The sequence below is a fragment of the Balaenoptera ricei genome, chromosome 3 (assembly GCF_028023285.1).
Source record: "Balaenoptera ricei isolate mBalRic1 chromosome 3, mBalRic1.hap2, whole genome shotgun sequence".
NCBI lineage: Eukaryota > Metazoa > Chordata > Mammalia > Artiodactyla > Balaenopteridae > Balaenoptera > Balaenoptera ricei.
In genome coordinates this window covers 35,573,595-35,593,642 of record NC_082641.1, presented here as the reverse complement: position 1 = coordinate 35,593,642, position 20,048 = coordinate 35,573,595, and the positions used below count along the sequence as shown (strand labels likewise).

The 20,048-nt window shown below is 37.4% G+C and overlaps 1 protein-coding gene across 6 annotated transcripts in view; it reads right to left on the bottom strand.

Moving 5' to 3' along the window:
* FBXO4 (F-box protein 4) overlaps positions 1–20,048 on the bottom strand; it is a 344,490-nt gene that overhangs the window by 229,942 nt on the left and 94,500 nt on the right. Inside the window, exon 9 of one of the 6 annotated variants that reach the window (XR_009502614.1) lies at positions 3,370–3,609. The exons of 4 other annotated variants lie outside the window; for them this stretch is intronic. The gene's annotated coding sequence lies outside the window, so the exon portion shown is untranslated. Of the gene's footprint in view, positions 1–3,369; positions 3,610–6,695; positions 6,848–20,048 lie in introns of those variants that run through there. One more of the 6 variants, XR_009502615.1, reaches the window with a different exon arrangement.

The following is a 20,048-nucleotide window of genomic DNA, read 5'->3' as shown; positions in this document are numbered from 1 at the left end:
CAATAAACAGACATATCCCTGTATCCCAGTGCATAGGGTTAGTCATATATGAATTTATAACATTAAAAAATCTGTCTCATTGCTCCTCCACAGTGCACCATCTTTTCCTGTCTGCATACCTCATTCTTTCATTTATCGACTTCTCTTCCCTTCTCCTTTCTTCCCTTCCCTTGTCAAGTGTCCAGTGCTCTTTTGCTGCTCCTTGGTTTCTAATCAGGAAACTCTACTATGAAAAGCAGAATAACAGAGGTGAAGAGCCCTGTTTGAATCTCTGTTTCTCTAATTACTCTTTCTGTGCATTTGTGCCCATTACTATTGTGCAGGAAATTCAGAAGACATCATCTGGATGCTAACTGAGATCAAAACTATATCTTCAACTTGTCCAGACCTAATTGTATTGTTGAGCACATAAAGAAGCTTGAAAATAAGGGTCACCCTGTGTGTATGTGTGTGTGTGTGTGCATATTATAAAACACAATGTTATCATACAGGAATAAGAGATTATTCACTGTGATGTATATCCTAACAAGTTCTTAGAGTTACAGGAAATGTAGTCATTTGGATGTTATAATATAGGATACTATGATTGTACAATGTTGGATTTCCCAAGTCAATCAGAGTTTGACAGGTATAAATCCTACGAGTTAAGGTATAGCAGAATTGACTAATTTTGTCAGATTAAGAACATTATCACACAGCATCCTGGACCCAAGGCACCTCTTAAAATAAATGAAACCTCAACTTGTGTCCCATTTCTTGCTGCTAGCATGTGAATGAGAGTTTCTTTATTTTATTTTTTAACATCTTTATTGGAGTATAATTGCTTTACAATGGTGTGTTAGTTTCTGCTTTATAATGAAGTGAATCAGTTATACATATACATATGTCCCTATATCTCTTCCCTCTTGCATCTCCCTCCCTCCCACCCTCCCTATCCCACCCCTCTAGGTGGTCACAAACCACTGAGTTGATCTCCCTGTGCTATGCAGCTGCTTCCCACTAGCTATCTATTTTACATTTGGTAGTGTATATGTGTCCGTGCCACTCTCTCACTTTGTCCCAGCTTACCCTTCCCCCTCTCCGTGTCCTCAAGTCCATTCTCTAGTAGATCTGTGTCTTTATTCCCGTTTTGCCCCTAGGTTCTTCATGACATTTTTTTTTTTTTTTTTAGATTCCATATATATGTGTTAGCATACGGTATTTGTTTTTCTCTTTCTGACTTACTTCACTCTGTATGACAGACTCTAAGTCCATCCACCTCACTACAAATAACTCAATTTCGTTTCTTTTTATGGCTGACTAATATTTCATTGTATATATGTGCCACATCTTCTTTATCCATTCATCTGTCGACAGGCACTTAGGTTGCTTCCATGTCCTGGCTATGGTAAATAGAGCTGCAATGAACATTGTGGTACATGACTCTTTTTGAATTATGGTTTTCTCAGGGTATATGCCCAGTAGTGGGATTGCTGGGTCGTATGGTAGTTCTATTTTTAGTTTTTTAAGGAACCTCCATACTGTTCTCCATAGTGGCTGTATCAATTTACATTCCCGCCAACAGTGCAAGGGGGTTCCCAAATGAGAGTTTCTTAATTGCTGTCTCATCTCCCTCCTCAGTCAGGACTAGGAGGATCACAAGTTCAAATGTCATTCTAGATTCATGTTGGATTCAGCTGTTTATTGGCTGAAATTATTTGAGTGGTCAAAGCTTTCCCATTATTTCATAAAATCTAAAGGAGGACTGATCAGTCCAGTCAATACTAGACAATATTAGACTTCTTTCGTTTGTTTTTCCTTGCATATCAGCTTTGATGGTGTGATACCGGTGGGGTGGCAGTAGAGTGCAAGTTTGTAAAGGTTCCAGTTAGGCATGTCCTCTCAGCCTCCTAGTGTCTTTAATTGTATTGAGGAATCCAGACATAGGAGGGCCAAAGTGGGTCTTCTAAAGCATAAGGCCCCAGGTTGCCCTAGGCTGAGGACAATACTGCCAATATGACCCTAATATAAAATTAGCACAACCCTGGATTGCTTTGTCATCTTGAACAAGATCAATCATCCAGCCATGAAACTGAATAGCAGGTCCAAAAATATTCACTCACTAATTGCTTTATTATGTTTACCACCTGTTGCCAATATGTATTCATCTGATAGGCCCACTGACTAGAAAACCCTGAAGCCAGGGCAAGAGTTCCTCAGCAGAGATCATAACTGTACCTAACACAGTACCTATTCCTACTCTTTCCTCATCTCCCTTCATCTCCCACCATCTTAGATCCACACATCATGTATCTTAGGTAAATACCTTTGATTAGTTACTGATATCCTCACACACCAATTCTCATGATATTTACCAGATATGCCTCTTAGAATACCTAAAGGAAAACCAGTCCTTAACTTCTTCATGCATTAAACTTGCTAAAAGCATAAGCAATTAATTTCACATTTGTGTATGAAATTATTTAACTGTTCATTCTGGGGAAAGCATTAAAAAATTGAAACTGTAGAGTTTATTCACTCTGATTCTTTTTTCTTTAAAAATTAACTACTCTGTGCATAGGTAGTAATTAACCTGATCTCACTCATTAACCTGTGCATAGGTAGTAATTAACCTGATCTCACTCATAATTAATCTCAATCTCATTCTTATGTCCTGTCCTTTGGGCAGTGAGATTATTTGCGAACCTCCATCTTTGAGAAATTGACTGCCATATTTTTCTCCTTTGCTGAGAGATAAGTTCCTCTTAAGATAGAAGTTGAAGAGATAAAAGTTTTGCTTTGGGAAACTTGGAAATATGGAAGTCAGTTGAATGAAGGCAAGAATAAAGAAGTCAGAAGGGGCTTCCCTGGTGGCGCAGTGGTTGAGAATCTGCCTGCCAATGCAGGGGACACGGGTTCGAGCCCTGGTCTGAGAAGATCCCACATGCCGCGGAGCAACTGGGCCCGTGAGCCACAATTACTGAGCCTGCGTGTCTGGAGCCTGTGCTCCGCAACAAGAGAGGCTGTGATAGTGAGAGGCCCACGCACCACGATGAAGAGTGGCCCTCACTTGCTGCAACTAGAGAAAGCCCTCGCACAGAAACGAAGACCCAACACAGCCATAAATAAATACATAAATAAAATTAAAAAAAAAAAGAAGTCAGAAGAACATTCATTGAACAAATACATATTTTTATTATGTTCCAGTTTCTCTTCTAAATACTGGTGACAGAGCAGTAAACAAATGAGACCAAAATACCAGCACTTACACTTAAATGGGAGAAACTGATGATGAAAACACATGCACAGCAAGTTATTCAGAATTCAAAACATGTATAGGTAATGGAAGAAGACAAAGCAGGGACAGGGGACAGAGTGTGTAGTCAGGGAGGTATATTAGTGTTCTACTGCTGCATAACAAATTATCAAAAACTTAGGAGCTTGAAACTACATCCATCATCCAGGCACAGCTTAGGAAAGTCCTCTGCTCAGTATCTCACAAAGCTGCAATCAAGGAGTTGGCCAGAGCTGAGGTCTCATCTGACACTTGGGGTCCTCTTCAAGTTCAGAATTCTCCCAGGTTGGCAGAATTCAGTTCCTTGCAGCTGGAGAACTCAGGGTGGGTTGCTTCTTCACAGTCAGCAGAATCAAATGACGATAGAGGAATAAGATTAGCTTTTCTTTATTACCCTCTACCTCCCAAATATTCCCCAGACCCAAGACATATCAGAGCACCACCCTGGAAAGATGAAATTCTTTACTCAACGATCAGGTATATCTCAAAAAGAATTACAATATGGAAAGAAAAAAAAATGCTTGTAACTTTATCTACCTGTGATAAAAGTAGCTTACTGGCCTGTATTTTAGTTTCTTGCTTATACCTCTGTCTCCTCTTTATCTCTTTCAATCCCTTTTTCCTGTTCTCCAGTCTAGTATCTCACTTCTATCCTGTGCAAACTCCAACTTTCCCCACCCAAGAAGGTGGTCCTGACCCCTCCTTGAGCCATTTTATATGTTATAACTTGAGAGCTTCATGTCAGGGTGAGATGCAAACAGAGGCTACTCAAAGGCTGTTGGTAGATGTATAAATTTCTATTCAATTTTCCCACAGTAAATTGTTGTGGCTGATTTTCTCCCTGTTTCAGTTGAGAAGTAAGCACACTTATCTAAGCCAGGAGTCAGCAAACCACTGCTCTTTAAAGGGCCAGACAGTAAACATTTTTGTCTGTACAGGCCATATGGTCTCTGCACTGTGTTCCAATAAATTTTATTCATTAAAATAGGTGACAGACGAGTATAGTTTACTGACACCTCATCAAAGCATTATTTTCTTCTCAGTAACATAGACTAATCTCATATTCTAATGTCCTCTTTCTCCTGTAGACATAATTTTGCTCTTATACTTTGCCCCTACATACCCACCAGAAGACAAGCAAGGAACACATGAAATAGCATCATTATACCAAGGCGGACTTGATTATTTCATAGATCTGGCTCTCACCCCAAAGTCTCTGCTTAGATTTATTTGTTATATGGCACTGTTCCAGTTTATTCTGCCAAACAGACAACAAATATTTGCCAAGTTCTTATGATGTGCCTATCATTATGGGGAACTTTGAGAAAGAAAAATGTAATATACGTCTCCTCAATGAGTTTATAAATTAATTGGTGAGGTACACACACAAATTAAATAACAGTACAAACTGTAATTCAAGAAGTATGATAAGGCAATATTGGATTAAATGTCCATATAGTGGCACAAAAAATAAATGCAAAGAGTTCAGAGGAAGGCTGTGTAGGTTGTCAATGAAGACTGAGGGAGAAAGGACTTTACACTGGATATAAAGAATTAATAGAATTTAGGGACTTCCCTGGTGGTCCAGTGGTAAAGAATACGCCTTCCAATGCAGGAGACACCAGTTCAATCCCTGGTCGGGGAATTAAGATCCCACATGCTGTGGGACAACTAAGCCCATGCGCCACAACTACTGGGCCCGTGCCTCAACTAGAGAGAAGCCCATGTGCTGCAACAAAGAGGCTGCGCACTGCAACTAAGACACGACACAGCCAAAAATATAAATAAATACATAAATAAATAAATATTAAAAAAAGAATTAATAGAATTTAGATAAATAGACTGTGGGGTTTTCCAATAAATTTGAGGAACGAGTAAGGTCACAACGTAAGCAAAGAATGCACGTACATATTCAGACAACAGTAAGCAAACCCAGTTGAAGAAAAGGGTTTGTGTGTGTAGCACAGCAGCATTTATCACAGTTCTTTTGACTGCAAGGGAGACATAACCCAACTCCAATGGGGGACTGATGAATTCTGTTAACTATAAACTCAGTGGCAGAAGCCGCATCTTCAGACACGATTAGGACTACAGGCTGGTGTTATTATTTCAGGGCTCTCTGTCATTCTCCATCTCGCCACTTTGCTCCTCTCTGTGGTCTGACTTCAATCTGTAAATTCGCTATCTATGCCTGATGGCAAAAATGGCCACTGACATTACCATATTCATAAACACTTAGCTTAGAAAGTCCATGGAAAGAAAGTACTTCTCTCTCACAGCACCTGAATGTCAATTCAGGGAAGAATAATTGGCTTAATATAGATCTTGTACCCAAATGAACTAACTACTGTACCCAGAGGGATGAGGCTGTTATAATTTCTTCTGCCCTCAGCAGGTGCCCACATCCTGTGATGTCTGTGGAGAAGAGGTACACAGGAATTGGAGGGGGGTTATCCTCAAAAGTAACAGAAATGCTATAAAATAGCAGATTACCTTATAAAAATTGATCTCAACCTTTTCCATGGGTTTATTAGAGCAAAATATTTGAGGTGTACACTACATCTAATACTATACATACCATCTATGAACTATAAAACTCAATCCTAGTATGACAATTTCTAGGAAGATGTCTGAAACTCTGAAAAGTCCCTTAAGATATTCAGCTATGTGGTCCTACAATGTGGGTTCATGCTCTCCTCCTCTCTCCACAGCCCCAAATCACTATTATAGGGGAATAAAGCTGGGAAGACATTCAAATTCAGACAATGGATCTGAAAGTACAGTAAGTCCCCTACATACAAACGAGTTCCGTTCCAAGAGAGCATTCGTAAGTCCAGTTTGTTTATAAGTCCAACAAAGTTAGCCTAGGTACCCAACTAACACAATCGGCCATATAGTACTGTTAGTTATAGTACCCAACTAACACAATTGGCTATATACTATCGGCTATAGTAATAGGTTTATAATATTTTCACAAAAATAATACATAAAAAACAAACAAAAACAAAAAATAAAGAAAACATTGTTAATCTTACAGTACAGTACCTTGAAAAGTACAGTAGTACAGTACAACAGTTGGCATACAGGGGCTGGAATCGAGTGAACAGGCAAGAAGAGTTACTGACTGGAGGAGGGAGAGGAGGTGGGAGATGGTAGAGCTGAAGGATCGTCAGCAATAGGAGACGGAGGGCAAGGTGCAATTTCACTCACACCTGACGTTGATGGCACAGATTCTGGTTCCTTGCTGGATTCAATTCTGTCTACCCTCTTGAAAAAACAATCCAGTGATGTCTGGGTAGTAGTACTTTTTTTCTCGTCATAGATGACACGGAAGAACCGGATTGCATTCTGAACGGCTGCTGCAAACTTTGTGTACCTTTCTACATTTGGGTCCTCTTCCTCAAAAACTAACAGTGCCTCCTCAAATAAAGAAAATTCCCTTGCCATTTCCTGCATCGTGAATCTCTTTGGTTCATCAGTTACTTCTTCCTCTTGTCTCTCTTCATCCTTTCTCTGGGCCACAGCTTTTTTCTCATCACCACTGCTTTTATGCTTGCTTCTGGACATCCTGGGCTTGAAATAAAGATACTTTACTGCTGTACTATATACAGTATTGTACTGTAAAGTACACAAAAGCACAACCACTTGTAGGTGATGCACACATGTGACAATATGTGCCAGACACGTGAACTAACTTACATAATTGGACATGCGAATGCACATTTGCATCTTTGAAAGTTTGGAACTTGAAGGTTTATATGTAGGGGACTTACTGTATAGATAAGAAGATCGAAGTTTGTTATATTTATACTTGATATTGGCAGTTACTTGGATACCATTATGGAAATTGACATCTATATTTCATTTTTTAAATCCGGTATTTGTTTTTAATTATCTACTTGCAAAATAATCTGAGTCTTATTTGCTTGCTTATGTTCTTCTCATGGAGAAACTAAAAGTAGAATATCCAAATAACCTGAGCTTCTCTCCTCTCCCTCATCCACACACTCCCATACCATTCACAGTTTAGCTATCTCATCCCAATGACCCAAAACATTCTGGGGGGTGTCAGAAGACTGTGTGGTTTTATTCCCCAGCTACCCCCATGCTTTTCTGTGTGGGTAAACAGAACAATCTAACCTCACTGAGGAATATTGAAGGATGTGACTAATCATATGTGTAAGATTTGCTGTCAGGGACAACCGTAGGATGTACTGATGAAGAATTATGAAAAACAGGATGTCAGAAAAAAATCTGATAAAGAATTATGAAAAAAACAATGTCAGAGTAAACATGATAAAGAATTATGAACTACAGGACGTCAGAGTAAACTCAATGTAACTGCTGAGGCAAATTGAATACTAGCTGATTGTTACTAAAAGTAGGATTATGTGTAAAAGCTATAGCTTTAATTCTTTATAAACAGAGCTAAAAATCCTCTACAGCTTTGTAACTGCTTTCTGGCTACCTGCAAGCATTTCGGTATTTGCTGTGCTCAATAATAAAATCAGCTAATTCCATATTTATAATTGAGGTATTCCCTCAGATATCAATTTTCTTTCTTCCCAAAAGACTACAACCATCTACTTAGAAGTTCCAGAGGGTTTGGGGGAGTCACTATAAGAAGGTAAAGGAAGGGCATTTAAGGAGAGTGTATTGAGACAGTCTGAAGCACACAGTGGACCCAAGCCCCCACAGAATTCATTTAAACCTTTTGTGTCACTGAGATCATTTAAAAGCTAAACAAAAATTGCTTGTAAAGAAAGATGTAGGCAAAGTGTTTCCAAAATTAACCCAGACTGTGAAAGAAACCAACTTGCTAATTGTAGGGTACTGAATACTAAAATATCTATGAGTTTTCTTTAGCTTTTGTTAAAACCAAATAATCTAGTTTGTCCTTCTGAAAAAAGTGGCTCCCACCACCAGCATGACGATTTACATCAACATAGGAAAAGAGTGAAATTAATACACCAAAGCATATGTTTTTATCTGATTTTTGTGTCCCATTTTATTCTTTCTCAATTGCTGTTCTTTCACATTCTGTTTCTTTTTAAAATATATGTATGAAACTAAAATACACACAAAAAATTACACAGTACCAAATAAAAAGTTAAAGTGTCCCACCCAATCCCACAAACCCCAATCTCTTTCACTGGAGAAAATAATTTTTACTAATTCTGCTTTTAATTTTCTGGTAGTTATTGCCACAATTCTAAATGATAAGCTTAATCCGTGGCTTGGAGAACTGTCTTCATGTTGATTACTCCAAATTTTTTAACTCTAATCATGACTTCTTGACTGAGGTATGGTCTCATAAAGCCAGCTTCCAGCTTGCATGTGTAACAAGCATTACAAACTTAACACCTCTAAAATAGAATTCTAGATTCCACTCTATTTCCTACCCTAAACTAAGTCATAAAAAATTCAACACCCATTTATGATAAAAACCCTCCAGAAAGTAGGCATACAGGGAAATTACCTCAACATAATAAAGGCCATATATGACAAACCCACAGCCAACATCCTCCTCAATCGTGAAAAACTGAAACCATTCCCACTAAGATCAGGAACAAGACAAGGTTGCCCACTCTCACCACTATTATTCAACACAGTTTTGGAAATTTTAGCCACAGCAATCAGAGAAGAAAAAGAAATAAAAGGAATCCAAATCGGGAAAGAAGAGGTAAAGCTGTCACTGTTTGCAGATGACATGATATTATACATAGAGAATCCTAAAGATGCTACCAGAAAACTACTAGAACTAATCAAAGAATTTGGTAAAGTAGCAGGGTACTAAATTAATGCAGAGAAATCTCTTGCATTCCTATACACTAATGATGAAAAATCTAAAAGAGAAATTAAGGAAACACTCCCATTTACCATTGCAAAAAAAAGAATAAAATATCTAGGAATAAACCTACATAAGGAGACAAAAGACCTGTAGGCAGAAAACTATAAGACACTGATGAAAGAGATTAAAAACAATACAAACAGATGGAGAGATATACCATGTTCTTGGATTGGAAGAATCAACATTGTGAAAATGACTATACTACACAAAGCAATCGACAGATTCAATGCAATCCCTATCAAACTACCAGTGGCATTTTTTATAGAACTAGAATGAAAAATTTCACAATTTGTATGGAAACACAAAAGACCCCAAATAGCCAAAGCAATCTTGAGAAAGTAAAACAGAGCTGGAGGAATCATGCTCCTGGACTTCAGACTATACTACAAAGCTACAGTAATCAATACAGTATGGTACTGGCACAAAAACAGAAATATACATCAATGGAACAGGATAGAAAGTCCAGAGATAAACCCACACACATATGGTCACCTTATTTTTGATAAAGGAGGCAAGAATATACAATGGAGAAAAGACAGCCTCTTCAATAAGTGGTGCTGGGAAAACTGGACAGCTACGTGTAATGGATGAAATTAGAACACTCCCTAACACCATACACAAAAATAAACTCAAAATGGACTAAAGACCTAAATGTAAGGCCAGACACTATCAAACTCTTAGAGGAAAACATAGGCAGAACACTCTATGACATAAATCAAAGCAAGATCCTTTTTGACCCAGGTCCTAGAGAAATGGAAATAAAAACAAAAATAAACAAATGGGACCTAATGAAACTTAAAAGCTTTTGCACAGCAAAGGAAACCATAAACAAGACAAAAAGACAACCCCTAAAATGGGAGAAAATATTTGCTAATGAAGCAACAGACAAAGGATTAATCTCCAAAATTTACAAGCAGCTCATGCAGCTCAATAACAAAAAAACAAACAACCCAATCCAAAAATGGGTAGAAGACCTGAATAGACATTTCTCCAAAGAAAATATACAGATTGCCAACAAACACATGAAAGAAGGCTCAACATCACTAATCATTAGAGAAATGCAAATCAAAATGACAATGAGGTATCACTTCACACCAGTCAGAATGGCCATCATCAAAAAATCTATAAACAATAAATGCTGGAGAGGGTGTGGAGAAAAGGGAACCCTCTTGCACTGTTGGTGGGAATGTAAATTGATACAGCCACTATGGAGAACAGTATGGAAGTTCCTTCAAAAACTAAAAATAGAACTACTATACGACCTGGCAATCCCACTAGTGGGCATATACCCTGAGAAAACCATAATTCAAAAAGAGTCATGTACCACAATGTTCACTACAGCTCTATTTACAATAGCCAAGACATGGAAGCAACCTAAGTGTCCATCAATAGATAAATGGATAAAGAAGATGTGGCACATATATACAATGGAATATTACTCAGCCATAAAAAGAAACGAAATTGAGTTTTTTGTAGTGAGGTGTAAGGACCTAGATTCTGTCCTACAGAGTGAAGTAAGTCAGAAAAACAAATACTGTATGCTAACACATATATGTGGAAACTAAAAAAAAAAAAGGTTATGAAGAACCTAGGGGCAGGACAGGAATAAAGACGCAGATGTAGAGAATGGACTTGAGGACACAGGGAGAGGGAAGGGTAAGCTGGGACAAAGTGAGAGAGTGTCATGGACTTACATATACTACCAAATGTAAAATAGATAGCTAGTGGGAAGCAGCCACATAGCACAGGGAGATCAGCTCAATGCTTTGTGACCACCTAGAGGGGTGGGAGGGAGACGCAAGAGGGAGGAGATATGGGGATATATGTATATGTATAGCTGATTCACTTTGTTATAAAGCAGAAGCTAACACCATTGTAAAGCAATTATACTCCGATAAATATGTTTAAATAAATAAATATATATATATAAATAAATATATAAATAAATAAAAATAAACTACGTCATACCACTTAGTCTCCCCAACTTCTGTAAATGGCACTGTGATCTACTTGGGTGCTCATATTAAAAACCATCCCTAATTCTTCCTTTTTCTTCTTCCTTTCTATTCTGTTCATTGGTGTTGGTGAGGTGTTAATATCCCCCACTATTATTGAGCTACTGTCGATTTCCTTTTTTTCCCTCTTTTATACCTGTTAGCAGTTGCCTTATGTATTGAGGTGCTCCTATTCTGGGTGCATAAATATTTATAATTGTTATATCTTCTTCTTGGATTGATCCCTCGATTATTATGTAGTGTCCTTCCTTGTCTCTTGTAACATTCTTTATTTTAAAGTCTATTTTATCTGATATGAGTATTGCTACTCCAGTTTTCTTTTGATTTCCATTTGCATGGAATATCTTTTTCCATCCCCTCACTTTCAGTCTGTATGTGTCCCTAGGTCTGAAGTGGGTCTCTTGTAGACAGCCTATATATGGGTCTTGTTTCTGTATCCATTCAGCCAGTCTACGTCTTTTGGTTGGAGCATTTAATCCATTTACATTTAAGGTAATTTGATATGTATGTTCCTATTATCATTTTCTTAATTGTTTTGGGTTTGTTTTTGTAGATCTTTTCCTTCTCTTGCATTTCCTGCTGAGAGAAGTTCCTTTAGCATTTGTTGTAAAGTTGGTTTGGTGGTGCTGAATTCTCTTAGCCTTTGCTTGTCTGTAAAGGTTTTAATTTCTCCATCAAATCTGAAGGAGATCCTTGCTGGGTAGAGTAATCTTGGTTGTAGTTTTTTCCCTTTCATCACTTTAAATATATCACGCCACTCCCTTCTGGCTTGTAGAGTTTGTGCTGAGAAATTAGCTGTTAACCTTATGGGAGTTCTCTTGTTTATTATTTGCCATTTTTCCCTTGTCGCTTTCAATAATTTTTCTTTGTCTTTAATTTTTGTCAATTTGATTACTATGTGTCTTGGCCTCTTTCTCCTTGGGTTTATCCTGCCTGGGACTCTCTGTGCTTCCTGGATTTGGGTGGCTATTTCCTTTCCCATGTTATGGAATTTTCTACTATAATCTCTTCAAATATTTTCTCGGGTCCTTTCTCTCTCTCTCTTCTCCTTCTGGGACCCATATAATGTGAATGTTGTTGCATTTAATGTTGTCCCAGAAGTCTCTTAGGCTGTCTTCATTTCTTTTCATTTCGTTTTCTTTATTCTGTTCTGTGGCAGTTAATTCCACCATTCTGTCTTCCAGGTCACTTATCCATTCTTCTGCCTCAGTTATTCTGCTATTGATTCCTTCTAGTGTATTTTTCATTTCAGATATTGTATTGTTCATCTGTGTTTGTTTGTTCTTTAATTCTTCTAAGTCTTTGTTAAACATTTCTTGCATCTTCTTGATCTTTGTCTCCATTCTTTTTCTGAGGTCCTGGATCATCTTCACATCACCATTCTGAATTCTTTTTCTGGAAGGTTGCCTATCTCCACTTCATTTATTTGTTTTTCTGGGATTTTATCTTGTTCCTTCATCTGGTACATCGTTCTCTGTCTTTTCATTTTGTTTATCTTTCTGTGAATGTGGTTTTCCTTCCACAGGCTGCAGAACTGTAGTCCTTCTTGCTTCCGCTGTCTGCCCTTTGGTGGATGAGGCTATCTAAGATGCTTGTGCAAGCTTCCTGATGGAAGGGACTGGTGGTGGGGGTAGAGCTGGATGTTGCTCTGGTGGGCAGAGCTCAGTAAAACTTTAATCCCCTTGTCTGCTGATGGGTGGGGCTGGGTTCTCTCCCTGTTGGTTGTTTGGCCTGAGGCACTGGAGCCGACCCGGCTCTTTGGTGGGGCTAATGGCTGACGCCGGCAGGGCTCACACCAAGGAGTACTTCCCAGAACTTCTGCTGCCAGGGCTCACACCAAGGAGTACTTCCCAGAACTTCTGCTGCCAGTGTCCTTGTCCCCACGGTGAGCCACATCCACCCCCCACCTCTGCAGGAGACCCTCCAACACTAGCAGGTAGGTCTGGTTCAGTCTCCCATGGGGTCACTGCTCCTTCCCCTGGGTCCTGATGTGCACACTACTTTGTGTGTGCCCTCCAAGAGTGGAGTCTCTGTTTCCCCCTGTCCTGTCAAAGTCCTGCAGTCAAATCCCACTAGCCTTCAAAGTCTGATTCTCTAGGAATTCCTCCTCCCCTTGCCAGACCCCCAGGTTGGGAAGCCTGATGTGGGGCTCAGAACCTTCACTCCAGTGGGTGGACTTCTGTGGTATGAGTGTTCTCCAGTTTGTGAGTCACCCACCCAGCAGTTATGGGATATGATTTCATTGTGATTGCGTCCCTCCTACTGTCTCATTGCAGCTTCTCCTTTGTCTTTGGATGTGGAGTATCTTTTTTGGTGAGTTCCAGTGTCTTCTTGTCGATGCTTGTTCAGCAGTTAGTTGTGATTCCAGTGCTCTTGCAAGAGGGACTGAACGCACGTCCTTCTACTCCACCATCTTGAACCAATCTCCTCTACATACTTAATCATTTTTTAACTATAATACATGCTTTTTGAAAATGCAAAGAACATAGAAATCTATAGAAAATAGCGAAAATGTGCATACTCTTTTTATAGAGTTTTAATTATTTACTAGAAATAGTACTTCATTATATATATTGTTCCATGGCATTTTTCTTCCTGAGGTGTTATGGCCATCTTTCCATCTCTCTGTATATATATGTATTTTATTTTCTTTAATTGATGATTAGCATTCCATTTGTGTTTGAAACATTTATTTAACCCGATTGAAAGATCATTGAGATTGTTTCCTATCATTTGCCATAACATTAGTAAAATAAATACCCAGTATGTTATATTTGTAAAGGTACATAAGTTTTTCTGTAGGATAAAAATTCTCTAGTCAAAATATAAATGCATTATACATGTTAAAAGATATAGTAGAAACTCTCCCAGATAAAATTCTGTTTCTTGCTATCCAAAAAAATATAATGAAATCTAAACATATAATTTTAAAATCTCTAGTAGCCACATCAAAATATTAAAAGAAACAGATAAAAGGGACTTCCCTGGTGGTCCAGTGGTTAAGAATCTGCCTTCCAATGCAGAGGACACAGGTTCAATCCCTGGTCGGGGAGCTAAGATCCCACAGGCCACGGGGCAACTAAGCCCATGTGCCACAACTAGAGAGAAGCCTGCATGCTACAGCTAGAGAGCCCACATGCCACAGCTACTGAGCCCTCATGCTCTAGAGCCTGCATGCCACAACTAGAGAGAAGCCCACACACCGCAATGAAGAGCCCGCACACTGCAACAAAAGATACCACATGTCCCAACAAAGATCCCACATGCCACAACTAAGACCCAATGCAGCCAAATAAATAAATTAAAAAAAAAAAGAAACATGTAAAATTAATTTTCAGCATCTGTTTTATTGAACCCATTGTGCCCCAAATATTATCATTTCAGCATGTAACCAACATAAAAATTATTAATGAGGTATTTTTATATTTATCCTTTTATCATACTAAGTCTTCAAATTTTATTATGTATTTTACATTTATAGTACATCTTAGTTCAGATGCTGAATTTTTTTTATACAATTTTTAAAGGTTACACTCCATTTACAGTTATTACAAAATATTGGCTATACCATGTTGTACAATACATCCTTGTAGCCTATCTTACATCCAATAGTTTGTACCTCCCACTCCTCCACCTCTATATTGCCCCTCCTTCCCCTCTCCTTACTGGTAACCACTAGTTTGTTCTCTATAACTGTGAATCTGCTTCTTTTTTGTTATAGTCACTAGTTTGTTGTACTTTTTAGATTCCACATATACGTGATCTCTGTCTGATTTATTTCACTTAGCATAATACCCTCCAAGTCCATCCATCTTGCTGCAAATGGCAAATTTCCATTCTTTTTTATGGCTAATTACTATTCCATTGTCTATATATATAACATATCTTCTTTATCCATTCATCTGTTGATGGACACTTAGGTTGCTTCCATATCTTGGCAATTGTAAATAAGGCTGCTATGAACATTGGGGTGTGTGTATCTTTTTGAATGACTGTTTTGGGGTTTTTTTGGATATCTACCCAGGAGCAGAATTGCTGGGTCAAATGGTAGTTCTATTTTTATTTTTTTGAGAAGCCTCTATACTGTTTTCCACAGTGGCTGCACCAATTTACATTCACATCAACAGTGTATGAGGGCTCTCTTTTCTCCACATCCTTGCTGCCATTTGTTATTTGTGTTCTTTTTGATGATAGCCATTCTGACAGTTGTGAGGTGGTATCTCATTGTGTTTTTGACTTGCATTTCCCTAATGATTAGCAAGGTTGAGCATCTTTTCTTATGCCTGTTGGCCATCTGCATTTCCTCTTTGTAAAAATGTCTATTCAGTTTTTCTGCCCATTTTTTAATTGAGTTGTTTGTTTTTTTGATGTTGAGTTGTATGAGCTGTTTATATATGTTGGATATTAATCCCTTATTGGTCCTATCATTTGCAAATGACAATCCAAAACCTACAGGATGCAGCAAAAGCATTTCTAAGAGGGAGGTTTATAGCAATACAAGCTTACCTCAGGAAACGAAAATCTCAAATAAACAATCTAATGTTATACCTAAAGGAACTAGAGAAAGAAGAACAAACAAAGCTCAAAGTTAGTAGAAGGAAAGAAATAATAAAGATCAGAGTAGAAATAAATAAAATAGAGACTAAAAAAAAAAATAGAAAAGATCAATGAAACTAAAAGCTGGTTCTTTGAGAAGATAAGCAAGATTAATAAACCTTTAGCCAGACTCATCAAAAAATGGGAGAGGGCCCAAATCAATAAAATCAGAAATGAAAAAGGAGAAGTTACAACTGATGCCACAGAAATACAAAGGATTATAAGATACTACTACGAACAAGTATAAGCCAATAAAATGGACAACCTAGAAGAAATGGACAAATTCTTAGAAAGATACAATCTCCCAAGACTGAACCAGGAAGAAATAGAAAATATGAACAGACCAATTACCAGGAATGAATTTGAATCAGTACTTTAAAAACTCCCAACAAACAAAAGTCTGGGACCAGATCACTTCAAAGGTTAATTCTACCAAACATTTAGAGAAGAGTTAACACCTATTCTTCTGAAACTATTCCAGAAAACTGCAGAGAAAGGAACACTTCTGAACTCATTTGTAAGGCCAACATCACCCAGATATCAAAACCAGACAAGGATACCACACACACAAAAGAAAAATTACAGGCAATATCACTGATGAACACAGATACAAAAATCCTCAACAAAACATTAGCAAATCTGACAATACATTAAAAGGATCATATATCATGATCAAGTGGGGATCACGGGATGCAAGGATTTTTCAATATCCACAAATCAATCAAAGTGATAAACCACGTTAAAAAATTGAAGAATAATATCTCAATAGATGCAGAAAAAGCTTTTGATAAAATTCAACATCCATTTATGATAAAAAGTACTCTCCAGAAAGTGGGAATAGAGGGAACATTCTTCAACATAATAAAGGCCATATATGATAAGCCCACAGCTAACATCATACTCAATGGTGACAAGCTGAATGCACTTTCTCTTAGATCAGGAAGAAGACAAGGATGCCCACTCTTCCCACTTTTATTCAACGTAGTTTTGGAAGTCCTAGCCACAGCAATCAGAGAAGAAAAACAAATAAAACGAACTCAAATTGGAAAGGAAGAAGTAAAACTGTCATTGTTGGCAGATAACATGATACTACAGATAGAAAACCCTAAAGATGCTGCTAGAAAACTACTAGAGCTCATCAGTGAATTTGGTAGATTGCAGGATACAAAATCAACATACAGAAATCTGTTACATTTCTATACACTAACAACAAAGTATCAGAAAGAGAAATTAAGAAATCAATCCCATTTACCACCATATCAAAAAGAATAAAATACCTAGGCATAAACTTACCTAAGGAGGCAAAAGACCTGTACGCCAAAAACTATAAGACACGGATGAAAGAAATGGAAGATGACACAAACAGATAGAAAGATAAACCATATTCCTGGATTGGAAGAATCAATATTGTCAAAATGACTATACTACCCAAGGCAATCTACAGATTCAATGCAATCCCTATCAAAATACCAATGGCATTTTTTACAGAACTAGAACAAATCATTTTAAAATTTGTATGGAAACTCAAAAGACCCTGAATAGACATTAAATTTTTGTTGAAAATACTTGATCTATATTTAAAGTTCATATATTTGTAGTTGTAAAAGTAGATTCAAATACCCAACTTGTTCCAAATATACTTAAAAGTTTTTCAGTGATTGAATCGGGTATTACTTTTTGAATATAACTTTAAATTTATTTATATTAAATTACATACGAAATTCAGTTCCTTTCTTACACTAACCTCATTTCAAATGCTCTATAGCCACATGTCGCTAATGGCTATGGTTTTGGACAGCATAGATATAAATTAATGTGATTAACCAAAGCTTTCTATTTTCTCTATTCACCATACTGACTGACAAGAAGTTGAATATAGCTAAAAATCTACCTTTTGGTAGCAGTAGCAGCATTTTCCCCACCAGTTGAGTCTTATATTTACAAAGATGAAGTTGTATTGTTACAAAATCTGTTTGATCTCTTTGTTTTTACTATTGTAATTGTGCAATTCAATCAACATTACAAAATAATGGTGAAAAATAAACATGAAAATGTTCATTGTTTTGGAAAATTTTATAAAGGAAAACCGCTTTAAAAAACCCATTGATTTACAGGTGGGCAAGATGACTGTAAATGTTTGGAAAGATACTGTAAAATTATAGAAGAATTCTGTACTCCTTTGCCTGGTAAATTTCCTTAAATTCTTGCTACACTTTAAAACAACAGAAAATGGAAGTAATAGACATCTATTTTTGGCATCTATTAAGATAATCATATAATTTTCCCCTGTTTAACTGTTAACCTAGTTAATTGCATTGAGAATTTTACTAATATTTTACTTTTATTCCTTTATGTTATTCATTAATGGACTTCTGAGTTTAATTCACTAATATTTTACCAGTATTTTTGCACTTATTTATATTTTTATTTTTTTGTGTCACACATGCTTGGTTTTCAGCATCTGATGCCTGTCCTGACACCATTTGCAGACTTTTAAGAATTGCATGGCCTGAGGCCCCATGCCAGGTGGAAGTATGATGACAGACTGTGTTCTAGGGTGGTTGCTTCCATTTCCCTCAGGCATATATGGCACAGCTATTTTCAGTCTCTAGTGGACATAAATAAATTAGAATCAACTAGTTCTCCCTTTTTTTTTTTTTTTTTTTGGTGAATAGGAAGATCCTAAATTGCTTTCTTCATGTCTCCCAGTATGAACTAGAGATAAAAGACACATTTCCAGGGACTTCCCTGGTGGCGCAATGGTTAAGAATCTGCCTGCCAATGCAGGGGACACGGGTTTGATCCCTGGTCCGGGAAGATCCCATATGCCACGGAGCAACGAAGCCCGTGTGCCACAACTACTGAAGCCCACATGCCTAGAGACCATGCTCCGCAACAAGAGAAGCCACTGTAATAAGAAGCCCATGCACTGCAACAATGAGTAGCCCCTGCTCGCCGCAACTAGAGAAAGCCCGTGAGCAAAAATGAAGACCCAACACAGCCAAAAATAAACTAATTAATTTTAACAAAAAAGACACCTTTCCTTCTGGTCTTTCTATTGCTTGGAGTGTAGAGCAAAAAATAGTATCATTTCAAACACTGTCTAAACATTGCTTCTTAATCAATTTCCTGCTTTGATTTCTTATTGGTCTTTTTAGCAGTTAGAATACTTTTGGCTGCAAGTAACACATTATCTGACTAACATTCCTGAAATATAAAGACCTTTATTTCAGTGAAGAAGGTTGAATAAAAAAGAAAAGGTTTGAGTGTCAGTATTTAGTAACCAGAGCCAACTGTACAGCTCTTCTATTGTTATCCTTTTCAAATATAACAGCCATTACAACAAAATATTAAAATAATATGACTTTACAATCTGACCATTAAATTTTTGTATCATAAAATGTTTAAAAAAGAATTTCAAAAAAAGTTGCATGTTCAACTTTTATTTCTTAAAATGTTTTGTGTTAATAACATTTTAACATATTAGTGAAAATATGTTTCTGTATCACTAATAAACAAAATAAAAATATTGTTTATATAAAAATATAAAAAGAAGTCCCTAGGTAGGTGACTACAAGGTTGGTTTGTGGTTTGATTATGCCAAGAAGGATCCAGGACTTTTTAGTTTTCTACTCTGCTACCCTTGATGCTTCAACTATGTCTCTTCTTATGGATGCAAGATGGCTATTGATGTTCTAAGCATCATGCAAACCTGTAACAGCATACCAGTGAGAAAAGATAAAGATGGGGGTAAATAGAGCTTTCCTCCTAGACCTCTCTCCTTTCAGCAGTGAGGATTATCTTTTGCAGAACCCCCAACATATTTCTCTTTTTTTCCCATTAATCCGAACTGGGTTATATGCCACCTCTGGCTGCAAGAAAGGTGAAGAAAGTATCTCTTTTTCAGCCTCTATAGCTGGAGGTTGGCAATGGAAAAGGGGATTGGGAATGGCTAACAGATTGTAAACTAACACTTCCCTGGCTCACTGCTCTATTTTTATTTTAATTGATTAATGTATTTGCTTTTTTCCATCTTTCCTTTTTGCTCCCCAAGATGATATCAGTTCTTCCTTAATAGGACTTAATATTTCTATCCAAACACACTTTTAATGTTTCTCCTGATTCACTGAGTGCATCCTAGCCATTCCCTTTTAACTTGCTTGGCTTTGTTTTGTGCCATCACTTTGAGGACAAGTCAGTCTCTGTTTCTAATATAAATACTAGGTGGTCACCACATTCCAAATGGTTTATCACACTTGAGATGTTTTCAGTCACTTGTTTCAAAACAGACTCTCATGAGATCAGACTCTCC